A 20,361-nucleotide genomic window follows, 5' to 3' on the forward strand; every position below is an offset into this window, starting at 1 on the left:
ACTTCAGTGGGAAATTCGCCTAAACTTCGGAGATTCCCGGTCATCCATCATGAAGTGATGACACCCACAATCGAAGTCAGAAGGAAGGCGGAGTAGAAATTCAATATGTCCATACGAGAAGAGAACCCTAGGAAACTACCCGAAGGAAACCAACGCTGATTCCAGTCAAGGATACGAGGCAGACCGAGGGAGCCAGTACGTGGAACCCCGAGAAGAGTCTTGTCTTCGTGTTCTTCACGCTAATACACCCATAAAATAATACAATTTAGTGAGTTAGTGATTACACTGCTCACGCTATGTGTTAGGTAAATCGCCTTGTTCCCGTTGCCAGTAATGCGCTTAGAGCGGATCCTCTCACCTTTGTGAGGTTATTTAGCCATAAGCCCTCATGAGCCTCTCTTCCCGCAGCTTCGTTCCGAACTATTCTCAAATCTCTCCAGACCGGAGAGTGAAACCTTTCTCAGTATAAAGGTAACTTAGTAGGAACGACTCGCATCATATGGCCTTTTTCTGATATTCATACACCCACTTTGATTTCTAGGACTACATCATAGGGATGTAGGTCGACGTTCAAACAACCAATACTTGAGGCACGGGAAAAATATTATGCCTAATACGTTCAGGACGGAAATGTACAGGGTTAACCATCGTCTCTCATTACCTTGTATTCCTTTCCGTGTAGGAAAAACCATGCCACCGAAGAAGCGTAACCAATCCACAAACAAGAAACCTACTCTCCTATTTGATGAAGCTACGTTCCAAGCTGCAGTTTCAGCAGCCGTAGCAGCTATCATGGCTCACCTGAATGCTAACAACGCCAATGTTAGCAAGGTGCCCGTTGGAAATTCCAATTCTAACGATGGACAGCATCAATCCACACTTCCATACTCAGCCACCCGAGAACCCCAACTGAACCCACTAAAGAGGAAACTCAAGATAGAGGAGGGAAGTACCTCGGCTCAAGGACTTTCCGAAGAGCAACGAGCTGAGGCAGCCTGTACCCCTGTCAACCCTTCCCTCCCGACTCCAAGAAGACCGTATCTAGGAGACCTTCCCCACTGCAGCAGGTACAGCTACCATCATCATGGTGCCTGCCGAGAACTCTATTGTGCTAGGTGCCACATGAAGGGGCATACTGCTCGTGTATGCAGAACTCCGGTGGAACATATTGCATCAATCGCCAATGCGGTGGCCACGCAGGTTTGCCGCCTATGTGGCGAGTTTGAACACTTCAAGAAGGATTGCCCAACCGAATGGAAAGACAAAGACACAGAAGGAACCTGACACTACTTCTTAGGGAGAAGCGGCAAAGAACTCATTAGATTTTGGTACGACTCTCGATCTCAGATAACTAAGCTAAGAACAATAAAAGACTAATTCAAATGCAAATTCTTTCCAGTAAGGCGAAAGTCGCAGCACTGTTATCAAAATTTAAAATTCATTAGGTAAAACTATAGTGGCTAAACATATACGTTACGGCCATGTATATTTAAGATGGACAGACCTAGAGTGAGCAAATGCCGCCTCATCTCCTGTTCCTCGTTTGGTTGTGGATTTAGGGCGGGGTCGCTCAGTCAACAGTCCTCCCCACCTTAAATATACATGACTAGTATATGTGAGGCGATTATAGAAACGCCTTGTGAGAATCCGTTCATGAAAAGATACTCTATTCGGAAACACATAGAACTCTCTATAGTTCCGCGTCGAATCTATCAGTCCAAGTATCCGTGGTAGTGATACGTAGGACGAAACCCGAGACGCCTCGAACTGGTGTGCCTATTCGGCGCATGACTCTATCGATCTTCACTTTATATCATGTCGGAGTGTGCCAACTTCGACGATTCTATTGATCATGGTTTGATCTCGTGCAACCGTGTGTAAATCCTTAAGTGTTGTGTAAAAAGAACTTTCTCCATAGCCATATCGGCAAATAAAGGTTCTTCCGAACCTGAATCTAACACGAATAAATCAACCTAATACGATCCGTCAATCGTCCCTCTTATCTCAAACCTTTCGAAGTACCCAAGGGAGGGTACCATACACTGTTGATCGACCCCTCGTAGTCAGATGAACACCGAAGTGAAACACACTACAAGATACTCTAGAAGACGACATCCGACCGAAGCATACTCCGTATAATTTCCCCGAGAGACCCTTCGCACCTCGCACATTAGGTTCGTGAACCTAGAGAATAGAACTCATGAGACTGACCGCTATAATCAGGTATATGCATAAGGGCGGCATATAATTGAGATCAAAAAGATTAAAGGTGTGTGTTTCCTCCCTATTCCCTGTTCCTCGTTAGGTTGTGGGTTTGGGGTGGAGTCGCACAGCTGAACGTCCCGCCGACCTCAACTGTATACTGCTCGCATACACGCGGTATTTGCGGTTAGGCTTAGTATGAGCTCTACCACGGACCTCTTAGCAAAACACCTTCACCATATTCCATAACATAGGAGCCGAAGTCAAGAAAATCACTACGGGTTGAACTCTTAAAAGTTCCGAGTGAGAAGACTCTATACTCACTAGATTTAACCTAGACCGAGAAAACCCAGAATCTCCGGATGAGTAGTTGCAGTATATGCCCGCACTACTCCGGCACTTCGTCCACCTCGTTATAGACAAGTGGTGCCTATCATCCTCTACCCTATTGCATGGAGGAAATCGTCGTCGCCCTGTAGACGATGGAATACATTCTCCGAAGAGGACACTAGAATGCCGAGAACCACAGGATAACCTTCGTAGCCAAGAATACTTGGTAAAGTGCGAACATAGTTGCGTTAAGCCTTGTGACCCTGATCCCAAAGAGATCATAGACTTGACACCAGCCCTGGTGTTAGTCGAAGGGTTATGCAAGAGCACACACTTTCCACGCTAGAATAAACCACAGTCTTGGAGATTCATTGGACTGTTAGGTGTTCCACGAATACTATCTCACGCAGAGATAGTAGAACCACCTCCCGAGATAGTCCAACGTTCATCTAGTGAAACCCTAACTCCTCGACCCTCAGGGTTTCCGTATCTCAAGCTTCGTTAGTGCAGGTTCACTTTGCACAAGCGCGAGATAGACACTCTATAGCAAACCAATAACCATAGTCACGCAACCCACTCGACGATCTAGAAAGTCTCTATCAGCCAGTTGAAAGAAAACACAAAACCGAAGACCACCTGAGCTTCCTAAGGATTAACCTGAAGGACTACACATCCAGTACAAGCGAGAATGTTAGGAACTTCGTAATGGCGATCACGCCAGTGTTGATCTTGCCATAGAAGTACACTATGTTCTTAGTACTGAAAAGCTCTACTCCTTTCCGAGAGCTTAGGACCATCCGAGAATCCTCATGGAGACATGGTCCGACCCTTTTCAGGCCGCTACTACTTTCGGATATACCACAAGGTTCACATTCGATCGACTCACTTCTTAGACTTGATACGTGAATTCCCGACAACACTTTTCGTACCTCACTCATCTTGATAGAATCCACCGAGAACCCTAACCTTGTAGATACACCAGTTGGAACCCACTAGCTACACGAGACGGAACCCGCATCACTTGGGGATGCAAGGACAATCACATAGGAAGTACTCTCTTACCTCTACTTGGCCATCCATACCTACTTCCTTGCCTAGATCTGAATTTCGGGACGAAATTCCCTCTAACAGGGGGATGATGTGACAACCCAAGTTGTCCCGTTACATTTCTCCGTTACCGTTAACGAAATTTTCCACTGTTCAAAAGTTCCGTTAATAAGAAGCCGTCAAATTTAATAAACATTTCAATTGTGTATGTTTACCTGTCGTTAAGTCGTGAAAAAGGAAATAAAACACAGGACACACATTGCATTTGGAAAATGTCAAGTTTTATTATTACGACCACTAAATCGGGTGCGACCTAAAGCCCCGTTTAACGGCAGTATCGGGTAGAATTTCACTGTGCCCCGACTCAAAACCCTATATAAGGGTGAGTGGAGTCTATTGGAGACTTTTTACACTCTCTCTCTATACTCTCTCTCTAGACCCGTTTTCGCCCCGAATCCGCAACCAAACGCTTCCGAATTGTAAGTCCGCTTACCCTAGCTTATTCTAAACATAGTGATTTATGTTTATAGCCCAAAAATCATCCAAGAAGGCATGGAATAAGGAGTTTACGACCCAGGAACACTCTAGGGCCGTAAACCCCTAAAATGGTGCCAAACATGCCTCTAAACTTGTCCATAAGCTTGGGAATAATTAGGGGATATAGCCTAGGGGTGTTTAAACACTAAAATGCATGGATTTAGGACTCAAAGAAGAGTTTACGGCCCAAGCACATGCTTAGGCCGTAAACTCCCCAAGTCATGGTCCCAAATGCACTCCAAACTCATCCTAGGGCTTATTACATAACTTAGGGACTTATCCTCTTGAGTTTAGACACTTGAAACACTCCAAAATGATTTAAAGAAAGGATTTTACGGCCCAGACAAAGGTCAAGGCCGTAAACACCCTAAATCATGCCCAAAAGTTAGTTTTTGTCCCCCAAATGACCATAGGCTATCTCTATAAAATGTTAGGAAGGATCTAAGGGCTTAAACACAAGGAAAATGAGGGATTTCTTGGAGTTTACGGCCCAAGCATTTATCTAGGCCGTAAACTCCCCAAAACCCCCTCAAATGTTGGTTTTAATCACCCAAAATAGCATCAAACTTCATAAGAAAATTCTAGGAAGGCAATAGGGGCTTAAAACTTCACTAAACTCAAAGGTTGAGAGTTTACGGCCGTAAACTCCCTTGGGAGAGTTCCTAGGCTGTAAACTCTTGTTTAGTACCCTTAGAGGCCTCAAACCCACACATACCTTTTAGGAAAAGTGCTTGGAATAATTATATGAACAAGTTAGAAGCATCAAACACCCAAGAAATTGACCTTGGGAGTTTACGGCCGTAAACTCCCTTAGGTTGGGCCGTAAACTCCTTGTTTGGTCCATGTTGGTGTTTTAAATCCATTTACACACTTGATATGTGAGTATAGCAAAGTCCCACAACTGATAAGAGACCCTTAGCACCCGTAAACGCTACCCGGGACCCCAAACACTCAACCAAAAGTGTTTTCCACTCCTTTGAGTGTGTATAATTGTTTAATTAGTATATTATATGCTAATTGTATGTGAACATATGTTATCATATGTTAAAATAGGTCTTTGTGTGCGTTCAAGTCCTTGCGTGACCCCGAACGCCCAATCGGCACTTTCGTCGGACCTACTTACACCAGGTGAGTTCATACCCCTGAATGAACCTTTTAAATGCTTTTAAATGTTTTATAGGGGGGGATACAAGTTAAACATGCCAGTTATCATGTCAATCGCATATGATTGATAACCCGCATGCACAAGATTTTACCACTTTTACACTGTTTTACCGAGTAGGACACTAAAATGACTTTTACCTGTTTCATAACTTTTACTTATACTGATTTATTCAAATTAATCCTAAATTGGTTTATGAAAGATCCTCTAAGGTTTTAAACGTATTTTACAAAGGAATACAATTTGTGATTTTCTCTGTACATAAAGGCTTTTCATTAAAGATTTCCCTTTTTGACTTATACTTTTACTTGTTAAACACTGCTGCTTCACTTATACTTATTTTATACTCTGACTCGGTAACACTTTCACTTATACCTATAGTCGCTTATACTTGATGACGCTTATACTTATTCACGCTCTTACTTAGTGATACGGTTTCTCCTTCACTTATACTGGCTAACGACTTTACTCCACTTATACTTGATAGACGTTCTTACATCACTTATTGTCATCTCTGCTTCGTGATACACTTATACTTGGTACGCTTATACTTCATGGTTCGATTATCCCACACTGTACACGTATACTTCACGACTCGGATGTTCCACTGTACTCTTATACTTCACGACTCAGATGTTCCACTGTACACTTATACTTCACGACTCAGATGTTCCACTGTACTCTTATACTTCATGACTCAGATGTTCCACTGTACACTTATACTTCACGACTCAGATGTTCCACTGTACACTTATACTTCACTGTATGATACACACTCAAGCGTAGTTAGATGTATGTTTATGCTTGTATAGATGCATATAAATAATGATTGAAGGACTTAGGAAGGCTTGTCCGCCCTATTTCCTTTTCTTCGTTGAGATGTGGTCTGGTGGGATCGGATGTCCATCTGAAGGTCGTTCGATTCATTAGTTATATATTATGTATACGAGCATAGACATACGAGTTTTCTTTAGTCTGTTAAGAGTCTCTACCTCTAGTCTACACTTACATTAGAAACCCACTCCCTCTTAGTAACACACTATCCTCTATTTGGGATGCATCTTCGGGACGCGGCCTTCTCCGTCGTCTAGTTGGTAACCAGAGTCTCCTGTAGGGAGAGCGGACATTGTGTGTATAGGCCTATACGGGATTGACAACCCCGCACCCTGACTGCTAGCTACAGTCCACGGCCTACCAAGCCAAAGGGTGACAAATGTCACATTATATAGATGCTTGTAGGGCGTCTAGTACTCTAGTCAGTATGGTTACGAGTATCCTGGGTTGCCTTATAATTCATGGCTTTAAGGTAACGGTATTTCGTCAGCAATTTACACTGTATGCTGATGTCACCTTTTTCAGAGTCACACTGTTTGACCTTGCTAGACGTGTCTTTCATGTGATACTGTCTGCGGTCTGTAGTCACTGTTTTGACCTTGCGAGATGTACCCTTTGATGAAATTAAGCAGACCTTTAATCTATAAAGATCGATTAGATCTTGAACAAGTAACTAAACAATGACGATATGAACACAATAAAAGAACAAGACAAGATTGAATCAAACGTGTTGAATGATTAAAACAAAATCCTCAGAAAAGCTCGATTAAGAACATCAACTGTAGAGGATTGGAAGGTTACAAGTATGATCAAAGAAACCTTTAGTCGTCTGGAAAATATCGTATACTTAGATCTCTCTAAACCTTAACCTAATATCCATGCAAGCATAAGCTTATATACAAAGCATAAAAGACACACGGTTGGACAGGCCCAAACCGTAATACAAAGAATTATAAACAAACGAGCCCAAAAGACGCAATCTTCTAAGCCCAACAATCTCCCCCTTTGCGTCAATTTGGGGCGAGATCTTCACTCTGTCTTCAAAGCAGATGGCTTCTTTACCGTTTGAAAAATTTTCGGTATCAAAGCTAGAATATGATGCCTGAAGGTAATATACCAACGAAGCATACCTGTAAAGTTCTTCTTATCTGCTGTTGTATTCTGTTTGCATCGGTGAATGATATTGATGATGTGCTCCAGACACTCTGTAGAGAACAGATGCTTGTCTACCAACGCAAACAGAAACTTGTGCTTATCCCCCCTTGTGAACATAACTGTCAGATTGGAAGAATCAATCTGCCCCAACTTCATTTTATGGACATCTCCGGTTTTGGAAGTGGGCTTGACAGTCGGTTTCTTATTCATCACCTTTGCTATTTCCTGATCCATAGTGGCTAGCTCATGGACATAGGAAGCCAACATTCTTTTAAGATGAGAAAGAATTGGTTCATATTCTCTCTGGTTGGAGAGAAGAATGTTGTATAGCAAGATCCAATCGTGGGGGTTCAGACTGGGAAGATCTGCCAGAGAAATAAGATGTTCGGTGTTGGCAGTTCCTCTGTTGATTTTGAAATTGACGTTTACAAATTTCCCAGCCTGGGTTGGTTTCAGTACCTTGACTCTTATAATTTTCTGGGCACTCCAAGTCAAGTACTGAGGTTGACCGAATTTCAGATAGAAATCGATAAGCTCCCTGTCAACCTTCGGGTTCGGATGAGGGACGTTTGCAGTGACATCAAAGCAGTGAAAAGTGAAGGCTTTACGCGTAATGGGCATGTCGAACTGCGAGTCTTTGGAGTTTTCACACTCAAAAGATGCAATCGGTTCCAACCAATAAATAGAAGGAAACTCAATTGCTTGAGTGATGAGTGTGTCTCTGTCCCAATCTGGGAACAGAGTCTTTTTAGCTTGAATTGCCTCCTCATCCTCCCGGATTTTCCTTTCTCTGGCTTCTGCCTCACGAGCAATCTTCAATGTTTCATCAAGCTCTCTGTCCCGTTTCTTGCGTTGAAGAGCTTCAGTAATGGTTTCATCTGATTCTGATTCGCTCTCAACTAGGACATGTTTACCAGAACCCGAAGCTACATTACCCTTCGGTTCTTGTTTGGACATACCTTCCTCTCCCCCTTGTCTCGGAAGAACATGCTTCTCCGAGACACCCTTCATTTCACTTAGGATAGTGATCGCCGGAAGGAGTTTCGCCTGGAGATGCTGACGAACAGTGAGGGTTAGGAAGGGATCATGGGAGTCAAGAACACCGGTTAACATATTTTTAACGTCACCAGCGCAACTCTGAAGAACTGCCCTTTGAGTTTGAAGTAAAGTGATTTCTTGTTGTGCCTGGGCCAGTTGAACTTTCTGTAAGTCAATAGTTGCCTGGTGCTTGATAACTTCTTCCTTCAGGGTGCTCTCGGCTGCTAAAGAGGCAAAACGTGAATCCAAAGATTTGAGAATTGAAGTGGATTCAGTTTTGAGGTCAGCACGCAGAGCCTCAAATTTCCTGGTTTCTCCCTGAAGGGTGGCTGCGAACGAGTCTACTGACGCTTGAAATTTGGAAGCATTTGAATCAGCATGAGCCTTGAGAGAATCAAGAAAGATCTGAGTTGTATGAACAACCTCAGAAACTTCCTTAGTGGCTTTGGAGCATGAGGCTGCTGAATTGTCTACAGCGTCAGTAGAGCGATCCAAGGCTTCGGTGTAAGTCTGGATTGCTGACTCGATGAAAGCCTTCAGCACAGCACCCCCATATGCTTTACTGTCAGCCAGCAGACCGTCGAGTTTTGCGTGAATCTCTTGAAGTTGCTGACTTGACACAGGGGTATCTGTATCGGTGTCGGTAGGAATCCGGTAAGGGCTGTAATAGATGGAATCAAATTCATCATCATCACCCCCTAGGGTAGCACCGGAGTTGGAAGATGGAGAAGGGGAGGATAGAGGGTTGATGACCGGGGTTTCAACCACAGAAGCAGCCCCCGTATCAGATACGTTGACCGTTACTGGTGGTTGGGTTGTGGTTATGGTGATAGATTCTGTGATAATTGGTTGGGAGATAGAAGATGAAGGTTGAGAAATGGTGAAAGGAATAGTGGTTTCGGTTGTGGTTTGGGGAATTGATGTTGGAACAGAACTTGAGATGTTCTGTTTGGGTGATTCGGTTGGGGTTGAAAATTTTGGGGAAGTAGGAGGAGAAGGAGATTTGGTAATTTGGGGAGATTTAGGTGGGGTAGGTGAGTTTTGTGGAGACGAAACGGGTGCAGTTTCGGTTTGAGGATTAACGTCTGGTGGGGTAGGAGAGTTTTGTGGAGACGAAACGGGTGCAGTTTCGGTTTGAGGATTAACATCTTCTGTTTCGGATGGTACATTCTGTTTTGATTCAGAAGGAGATCCTTTGGCTCTTTTAGCCATCTTCTTGACCTTTTTCGATCTCGGCTGAGAAGGTGCCTCTGCCTCGGATTTGCGTTTGGAGGACCTTCTCTTTTTCTCCTTTTGGGGTGCGGGTTCCTTCATCTCAGCCTTCTTCTTTTTGCTCACTCTTTTGCCCCGGTTAGCAGGCCGATCCAGAGCCTCAAGAGCTGCACGTTGTTCCTCGGAAAGAACCCTAGGAGGCAGGGGGGTTCTGGAGCTGTAGTCCGCCATAATCTTGCTGTGGGGCGTGACACATCTGTACATGGACTCAGGGATTAGTCCATAGTGGAGGAACTTACTTGGATCTGAGAGAATGATTTTCTTGGTGTGGTATGTGGCAATTGAAGCCATAAGAACATCCTTCATGACAGGGATGTCAAGAGAATCAATGGCTCTCCTGGTGATGAGGGTCCAAAACCTGGCGCATGAAATTTCTGAGTGCCTTGCGGTAGAGTTGAGACTCTGAACCACTTGAGACCAGAGAATCGACCCATAGTCCAGATTGATCCCGTTGTATAGCCCATACAGCATTGTGAGAAATCCTTTGCTAGTGGTGTCGGAACCACCACATCGCTCCGCTAAACCCTTAATTAAGAGGGTAAGCAATCCATTCCACTGAGATGGAAGACATGATTTCTTGACTTTGCCAACAGATGTTAGAACATCTGTATACCCCATCTCGTACATCATCTTAAAGATTTGGGCGGTTGTGATGAAGTCTGGTGAAATAACAGAAGTATCTACGGCAAGCCCTAGAAGGGAGCAAAACCGTGCTTTGGAAACGGAAGTCTTCTTGTCATGAATAGAGAAGTAGATACGGTCTTTGTGTTTGTCATAGCTTGCTGTGGAGTAGACTTGAGATAGCAGGGTCATAGGAACTGCCTCCACCTTCGTTAATGCCAATACCAATGGGGAATATGTGAGGCATTCCACCACGTAGAGCATATATGAGTCATAGACGTATGGAGACAACTCTATGATCATGTTCTGATTTGGTTTGATTGCAAGAAAAGAAGAAGAAGCAGACTGATCGTGAGTTGTAGAAGAAGTCGCCATTGTTGAGTTTTTGGAAGAAGATGAACAGGGGCAACTTTTTCAGAGAGATAATGCTTTGAGAGGTAACTGCCAAAGAACACGATCACGTCTTATTTATACCGTTCTCAGGAGAGAGAAAATCGTGATGATTAGGAACCCAAAACGTCGCCTGAAAAAGCGCGATTAGAAGTTATGGTGTATTCAATGAAGACGTCAGCATACGGGGGGCTGAAACGAATCCTTTGCACGCCCCCAAATCTTTTTCGTACCGTTTGAAATCCCTTGTGCCCTTGTTTGGTTACAGTGGAGACTTAGAACCATGTGCCAAACAGTAATTAGAATGTGGGAAAACAATTCCGTGCATAAGAGTGTGAAGAATAAGGAAATAAATCTAATGTGTTTGGTAGTGCGTGTTGTCTAAATAAAAGACAGAAGGCAGAAGATTCCGGGCAAGAATCGCTTCCTTCAGAGTCAAGAAAGACCTGAAGTGTTTGTGTGGTTTCCCGAGAAATACGATCAGTTGTTTTTAGAGAAACAATGAAAGGCGTCTTCTGATGATGGCTAAGAGGTGGCTGAACTCAATCCAAACATTAAGTCTTGACATAAAACTTAAGTGTTGGTAGAGTTACCTGTGAGACCGATGAGATCTGTTGAACAGGTAGGTGGGAAGTATTCTTTGATAGGAATGATATAGACAGAAATCTCAAAATAAATTAAACTGGATCTCTTTGGGAAGAAATGTCTTAGGACGAGACAGTTTCATAAAAGATCACTCAGAAAGAAGATTTCCAAGTAAAAGCTTGAGTTAAAAACTCACCGTCAATTCTATTTAGGTGTTGGATTTTGGGTTTCACTCAGAACATGGTAATCGAATCTAAGATCATGAACTCAGATGGTGTGCAACCATAAGCCTCAGTGGTAAAGACTGAGAGCATCAAGGGTTACTTTGGGAAGCGAATGTAAGTGAAGAAGTTGAAGAGATGGTTAAGAGACCGAAAGTACCTTCTGCTACATAAATGGGACAAAGCAGAGCAACTCATGTTTCAGATGAGTAAAAGAAGGTAGCTCTAGACCGAATATGAGAGAATAGCCTGATTGGGAAGAAACGATAGGTATTGATCGAATCATTAAGGCATGCTCGAGGTCATAGAGGCTTGGGACAACATACAGCAGCATGCTTCTAGGGACGTCTAACTAGTCTTATAAGAGAAAAACATACCTGGATGAACGTTCCATAAGGAGATACTTGAATTCACTTGAGCAAGAAGTACATATACTAGAAATATGAAATATTTTTGAAATTTTTGAAATTTACATAGAGATAAATAAATACTGAAAGACAGAATATTTTTGTTAATTTTTAATTTTCTGAAAAAGAAATAAAAACAGAAAGATAAAATATTTTTGTTAAATTTGAATTTTCTGAAAAAGAAATAAAATAAAAAAAACAGAAAGACAAAATTTAGACAAGGAAAAGTAGTAGAGATTAGGAAGAACCGAGCGGTTTGATTGAATGAGCGCCTATATTGTAGAGGCAGAGAGAGACCGAGCGATCTGGTTGATTTGGTTCCGTTATGTTACTAGAGCAGAGAGCAACAGAGCATTCTGCTAGGTTCGGTTCTTTGATTTTGCCAGAGCAGAGAGTAACCGAGCGGTCTGGTGGATTCGGTTCCTTGATTGTACCAGAGCAGAGAGCAACAGAGCGTTCTGCTAGGTTCGGTTCCTTGATTTTGCCAGAGCAGAGAGTAACCGAGCGGTCTGGTTGATTCGGTTCCTTGATTGTACCAGAGCAGAGAGTAACAGAACGGTCTGTTAGGTTCGGTTCTTGAATTTTACCAGAACAGAGAGCAACCGAGCGGTCTGTTAGGTTCGGTTCTTGAATTTTACCAGAACAGAGAGTGACCGAGCGGTCTGTTAGGTTCGGTTCTTGAATTTGACCAGAACAGAGAGCAACCGAGCGGTCTGTTAGGTTCGGTTCTTGAATTTTTTTTTTTTTTTTTTTTTTTTTTTTTTAAATAGAGACATGAGGATTTGGGACCGATTCTGCAACCATCATGCCTAAGCCTTGCAATATCTGATTGAATGATGCTTCAGGAAGAGCTTTTGTAAAGATGTCAGCCAGCTGATCAGTGGTTCTTACGAAGTGAACTTCGACATTTCCATCTTCCACATGATCTTTGATGAAGTGATACCGTAGTGCTATGTGTTTGGTTTTGGAGTGTTGCACTGGGTTATGACAAATCCTAATTGCACTTTCGGAGTCACAATATAGTGGGATCTTCTTCATATTGAGTCCATAGTCTCGAAGTTGACTTTGGATCCAAATCACTTGTGATGTGCATGATGCGGCTGCAATGTATTCTGCTTCGGCTGTAGATAGCGACACGCATGTCTGTTTCTTGGATTGCCAGCTAACTAACTTCCCGTCAAGAAATTGACATCCACCGGTCGTGCTTTTTCGGTCGAGTCCACATCCTCCAAGGTCAGCATCAGAATAGGCTTGAACGAAGAAGCCTGAGTTGGATGGATACCAAAGACCTAAGGAGGTGGTTCGCTTGAGATATCGGAGGATGTTCTTCACTGCAAGCATGTGAGGTTCACGGGGGTTTGCCTGAAATCGAGCACAATAACACACAGAAAACATGATATCAGGTCTGCTAGCAGTAAGATACATTAACGATCCAATCATTTGACGATAGAGCGTGATATCAACAGCTGGTTTGTCTAGAGATGGGGTAAGCTTAGTGCCGAATGCCATGGGGACTTTGACTTTTGAGTCTCCCATCATACCGAACTTTGCTAGGAGAGTCTTTGTGTAAGCTTCCTGATTAATAAAGATGCCTTCGGGTCCCTGTCTTATGTTTAAACCAAGGAAAAAGTTAATAGGACCCATTGAGCTCATTTCAAACTTAGTCTCCATCAGCTTTCTAAATTCAGCCGTTAAGCTTGGATTTGTGGAGCCAAAGATGATATCATCGACATAAATTTGAACTATCATAAGGTGGTTACCTTCCTTTTTGCGAAAGAAGGTTGGGTCAACCGAACCTTGTTTAAATTTAGACATCTTTAAAAATTTTGTAAGCGTTTCATACCAGGCTCTCGGAGCTTGTTTAAGGCCGTACACAGCTTTATCCAGAATATAGCAATGATTTGGATGCTTTTCGTTCACGAATCCAGGAGGTTGCTCTACGTACACCGTCTCTTCAAGTTCTCCATTGAGAAATGCACACTTGACGTCCATTTGGAAAACTTCAAAGTTCTTGTGAGCAGCATAAGCTAGGAATATTCTAACAGATTCTAGCCGAGCTACTGGAGCGAAAGTCTCTTCGTAGTCTATCCCTTCCTCTTGACAATATCCCTTGACCACCAGACGAGCCTTGTTCCATATAACATTACCTTCCTTGTCCATTTTGTTCCTAAAGACCCATTTGAGACCAACAACCGAAGCATCTGGAGGAGTTGGAATTAGGCGCCAGACTTTGTTTCTTTCAAATTCGTTCAACTCGTCTTGCATTGCTTGAACCCAATCAGAGTGGTCGAGAGCAGTGTTAACTGTCTTTGGTTCAACTTTTGATACGAATGAATTGAACATGCAAAACTCTACCTTTGAAAATTAGGAAGTCTGTTTTGTCTTCAGTTGTGATCGGGTCAGAACCTTTTCAGATACATCCCCAACTACCTGAGAGACAGGATGATCTCTGGTCCATTTGATAAGAGGAGGATAATTTGGATCAACGGTTGGGTCTAAGTTGGCATTGATTATTTCTTCTAGTTCAGATTGACTATCATAACCGAGTGTCACATCGTCATGTTCTACCTCAGTTGGTGTAATTTGGAAGATATGAGGTTCGTGTGATTCTAGTGGACCTGAGCTTGCTGGTGTTGAGACCTCTTCGGTTGAAGTTGTAGAATTTGACTCCCCCTGGACTTGAGCGTTTGGCTCCCCCTCGGCTTGTGTGCATGGCTCCCCTTCGACTTGTGTGCATGGCTCCCCCTCGACTTGAGCACTTGGCTCCCCCTCGATTTGAGCTTCGTTGGAAGGAGAGTCGATACAGATTGATTCTTCTTCATACATTCTCCTTGCAGCATCTTCAACAATCTGCTCCATGTGATCAACTTTGTTATCTGCTGCACCAGCTTCAGAAAGTGAAGCATTCTCTGGTTCGTCAAAGAGCTCCAGAAATGTCTCGAATAGATTAGCAACCGAGACTGTAACCATGCCATTTGGAGGAAAGATTTCCCCAGTGATATTTTCTTTAGCCTGCAGCTTCTTGACATAGTTGTCGTCAAAGGTCACATAATACGTCTCTTCAATTTTTCTTGAACGCTTGTTTAGGACCCTGTATGCCTTGGATGTGAGAGAGTAACCCAGGAAAATTCCTTCGTCGGCTTTGACATCAAACTTGTTGCGGTGTTCTTTGGAGTTGAAGATGAAACACCTTGAGCCGAACACATGAAAAAATTTCACATTTGGCTTCCTGTTGTTCAATATCTCATATGGGGTGAGTGCGAACCTTTTGTTGAGATATGACCTGTTCTGTGTAAAACAAGCAGCACAAATAGCATCAGCCCAAAAATAAAGAGGTAAAGAAGCGAAACTTAGCATAGTTCGGGCAGCTTCACACAAGGATCGGTTTCGTCTTTCGACTATTCCGTTCTGTTGTGGTGTGTAGGGAGCTGAGAAATTATGACTAATTCCCTTCTCTGCAAGAAACTCTTCAAACTCCCTGTTCTTGAATTCGAGACCATTGTCGCTTCGGATGTTGCGGACAACCTTTTTGAGCTGTACTTCAATTTGCGTAATAAATTTTTTCAGCTTTTGAGTCGCTTCAGATTTGAGCTTTAGAAAGAACACCCATGTAAATCGAGAAAAGTCATCAACGATAACAAGAATATACTTGCTACCACCGATGCTTTCGATAGATGAAGGACCACACAAATCAGTATGAATTAATTCGAGTGGTTCAACAACTTTTGTATTGATAATAGATGGATGACTTTGACGACTCTGCTTTCCCATTTCGCATGCAGCACATAGATGATCCCTGTCGAACTTGAGTAATGGAAGTCCCCTTACATGACCCCCTGTAACAAGACGATTGATATCTTTGAAATTAAGATGAGATAATCTTCGGTGCCACAACCAGCTTTCATCGGATTGCGCTTTTGACAATAAGCATACAGCTGGGTTTCCTTTGATGGGTTTCATGTTTAAGGGAAACATTTCACCCTTTCGCTCTGACTTGAGAATTATTTTATTTGACTTTTTCTCTATTATTTCTGAACCTTCATCATCGAATGAGACTTTGAGACTTGTACCTCCAACCAGTTGAGATACACTAATGAGGTTGTGCTGGAGTCCTTCCACATATGCCACCTTCCTTATTGAGAAATCCCCATTGGTTATCATTCCGTATCCCTTTATGGTGCCGAAAGAATTGTTTCCGAACTTGACGTTGCCACCATTTGCAAGCGATCTGTACTCCCTAAGCTCTTCTTTCCTCCCTGTCATGTGACGTGAGCAGCCACTATCAATGTACCATTCTTCATCAAACTGCTCGTCACTTATAACCTGCAAAATTTAGAGAGATTTAGGAACCCAAAGTTTCTTGGGTCCACGTGAGCTTTGCATGGAAACAGGAGTAATGAGAGAGATATCAACAAGAAAAGTTCTTTTTACGAGAGTGGATTTATCTTTCCTTTTAATGGTGTACACTTTTATTTTGTTAAGATTAGTAGTGTTAGATTCGGTCTTTGGAGTGGATTTATCGACTTTCTGCTTCCACTTTTGCTCAGTTGATGAATGAGATTTAGAACGAGATTGATATGAAACTGAGGATGAAGAAGAATTGGAAGAATGAAAAGAATCAGACTTAGAAGGAGACTTTAGGTGACCCTTTTGTTTTTGATCATTGGAGGAACCGACCTTAGAGTTTTGTACTCTTTTGTCTTCAGAACCGAACCTCTGTGTTCGGTTGGAGCCACTTTTGGAACAGAACCATTGGTTCTGGTTGATATCCTTTTCAGAACCGAACTTCTGCTTTCGGTTGTTGTCCTTTTGTGAACCGAACCTCGGCTTTCGTTTTTTGTCCTTTTGTGAACCGAACCTCGGCTTTCGGTTTTTGGGACTTTCAAGCTTTTCTTCAGGAATGTCTTCATACTTTAGATTCTTGTCTTGATGAGTGAAGTATGCATTCTGGGAACGCCAGAATTGTTTCCTTTTAGAAAGGTTCTTCCGGTATCTATTGTTCCTTTCTATCTTCCTGTTCCGTATCTGAGATGGTTGATGATGAACATTTGCTTTTGTTTTTGCTGACCCCTTGATCGGTTTCATTTGAACTGTGGTGGAATTACTTTGAGCTGAAGAAGCCGAAGGAATGGTTTCTGTTGGAGAGTGAACATCCTTCTGAGGAGTATCTTTTGTACCACTAGTGCTCGGCTCACTGAAGTTGTTTGGCTTATTCAAAGGTTCGGGTATATATCTTCCTTTGCTCTTCCATGAAGTTCGTTCAGATAAACCAATGGTTTCGTCTGCATTATCAATAGGAGCTTCCCAGAAGTATTCATCACAGCCATCAGCATTGTCTTTGTCTACAATGGCTGCAAGTTCGGCTGTTTGATGTTCAGTTACTCCTGTTACCTTATATACTTGATTTGGAGTAGTCCTGACCTTTTGATACACAACAGCTTTCTCAACTAATTTCGGGGACTTTTGATGGGACAACCGAGCGAACTCTACAGAATTTTCAGAAATAAGATTCTTGTGATTTTCTGGCTCGGTTTTAATAAATTCTGAGCAATCAACCGTGTCCTCTACAGAAATTTCACTCATATTTTCATCCTCATCAAGCTCAGATGCATTTTCAACATCAATTTTGTTTTCTGAGCTTACTTTGGTGTTTAAAGAGTCAAATTTTTGCATGGTTTCGGTCCTCAGTTTAAGTCTGTCATTTTCATCCAAAAGATTTTTAAGCATGAGCTTGTGGTCTTTAGATTTAATGAAGGACTCAATTTTGTCCAGTCCATACATGTAGGTGGGATTTATGTCATCAGACGATATCACACTTTCACAGTTATAAGCTTCGGCATCGATTTCATCTTCCTTAAATTCCAGGAAAGGCAAAATCATGCGGTGAATTCTTTGGCCTATTTCACAATCCAAGTGGAGCTGAGTAATATTAGAATACAGACGTTTAGCAATTAAACAAAAAACATTTCGTTGTTTTAACAATTTCAAATTGTCTCTTTGCAAATAAATGTTTTCATCTTTAACTCTGACTAATTCCGATTCCTTTAACTCTATCCACATTCTCCGCTCCTCACTCTTCGACGCAGCCCTGCTCAATTGATCAGTTAGGTTAGAATTTGTGACCCGAGTTTGAGTTAAGCTACTATCTAGATGAGATATTCTTGAATTGACACTTTTTAGTTCTTTCTTATAAGAGGATGATGGTACTTTGCATGAAATAAAAACAGATTGTACCTTCTTTATCAGTTCATCCAGCTCATTGAACTGCTGGCTGAGTGGTTTGGCTGTGAAGCACATATCCTCTTTTGCATTCTGTTCATCATTGCCTCCATCGGTGTTGTATCCCCTCAATTGAGATACGTCAGAAACCATAAGGCATTTACCTCCACTGCCTTCTTCCTTAGACACAAACGCCTTTCCATGAGTAGGCTGCCTCACTTCCTCGTCTTCTGAGTCAGTAGACCACACTTCCGTGCTACCGAACTCATCACCTGGAACAGAACCCTGCACAATAAGGGCATTACAAGGCGGGTTAGCAGCAGACTTCTTCTTTCTCAACTCATCTAGCCTTTTCTGCAACACAGCTTCCTCATTGTTTCCATCATCTTTCTCAGCCATTTTCTTGAGGACACAGTCCTTAGCATAATGGTTTTTCCCACCACAGTAGAAACAGCTCACTCCAGAGTCGCCGTCAACTTTCGGTTCCTTCTTGTGCTCCTCAACTTTCGGTTCATTAACCACCTTTTCAGAGCTGTAACTTCCCTGCCAGTTTCGGTTTTTGTTGCTGGGAAATTTCTTCTTTATGAACCTTTTGGGATTGGATACCATCAAGGCATAATCTTCTGATGTGAGATCATATTCTTCCAGGCTGAGGTCTTCATCCTCCATAACGGCTTTACTTTTTGACAAGAGAGCCAACGAACCGAGACCGGAAACGACATTCTTTTCTTGCACCACATTTTTCTCTTGAGACTTGAGAATTCCCACCAGTTTCGCCAAAGAGTATGATTTAAATTGCTCATGGGCTTTAACTGTGGAAACTACTGCTCTCCACTCAGACCTTAGACCATTCAGGAATGTAACTTTCTGTTCGATGAGCTTCCTTTCAATATCATGTTTGATCATCTTGCTGAGAAGATGATTGAAGCGATCGAATGTCTGGGTTACAGATTCTTCAGCCCCTTGTCTAAATTCACCAAACTCAGATAGAAGCAGAGTTTGTATAGAATGTTCGAGATCTTCGTCTGTAGAGTACAGTTCACGAAGTCTGTCCCAAACATCCTTCGCCGTCGTGCATGAGCTAACCAATCTGAATGTATCAGACTGAAGGGCAAACCGGATCAATCTTAGTGCTTTGATATTGCATAGGAACTTGTCTTTTTCATCTTGTGCAATGTCTTTCACGTCCTTAAGCAGATCATTGTATTCTTTTTGAGTTTTAATGACTCTGGACGTTGCAGAATGAGAAAACGGTCCGTTGGTGATGGCTTCCCAAATCAAATACCCATTTTCCTCCGACCCAATAACGTAGTCTTCGAAATGATGTGCCCATACTTCATAATCGTTGGTGTATAAGATCGGAATCCTTGTCGTCGAACCAATGCTGTTTGAAATATTGATAACGTTTGATTGTGTCGCGTCCATTATGATCGTAAAAACCTGTTCAAAGATCAGACTTGTAATAAAGCGGATTAGGGCAAAATAATAAATATCAAGATGCGTCAATAAAGATGACGGCTCAATAAATATTAATGATTGCGGAAAAACCCTAATGAAAATCTTTTTCACAGAAAAGATGTGTATCAATTACACAGCCTCCTGCTCTGATACCAATTGATGAAATTAAGCAGACCTTTAATCTATAAAGATCGATTAGATCTTGAACAAGTAACTAAACAATGACGATATGAACACAATAAAAGAACAAGACAAGATTGAATCAAACGTGTTGAATGATTAAAACAAAATCCCCAGAAGAGCTCGATTAAGAACATCAACTGTAGAGGATTGGAAGGTTACAAGTATGATCAAAGAAACCTTTAGTCGTCTGGAAAATATCGTATACTTAGATCTCTCTAAACCTTAACCTAATATCCATGCAAGCATAAGCTTATATACAAAGCATAAAAGACACACGGTTGGACAGGCCCAAACCGTAATACAAAGAATTATAAACAAACGAGCCCAAAAGACGCAATCTTCTAAGCCCAACACCCTTCATTTGGTATCATCTGCGGTCTGTCTTCACTGTTTTGACCTTGCGAGATGTACCCTTCATTTGGTATCGTCTGCGGTCTGTCTTCACTGTTTTGACCTTGCGAGATGTACCCTTCATTTGGTATCGTCTGCGGTCTGTCTTCACTGTTTTGACCTTGCGAGATGTACTTTTCATTTGGTACCTTCTGGGGTCTGTGTCTCCACTTGTTAGACTGAACCAGGCGTGTCGTATGTTTGATACTTTCCTGGAGTCTATGGTTCTTTGCCTTAGTCAGCAGTCCTCACTGCTGAGGCATATGATATTCCCTGATGTCGTTGCTTTCCTCAATAATCAAATTCAGTA

The sequence above is a fragment of the Lactuca saligna genome, chromosome 7 (assembly GCF_052625555.1).
Source record: "Lactuca saligna cultivar CGN05327 chromosome 7, ASM5262555v1, whole genome shotgun sequence".
In the NCBI taxonomy this organism is placed as follows: domain Eukaryota; kingdom Viridiplantae; phylum Streptophyta; class Magnoliopsida; order Asterales; family Asteraceae; genus Lactuca; species Lactuca saligna.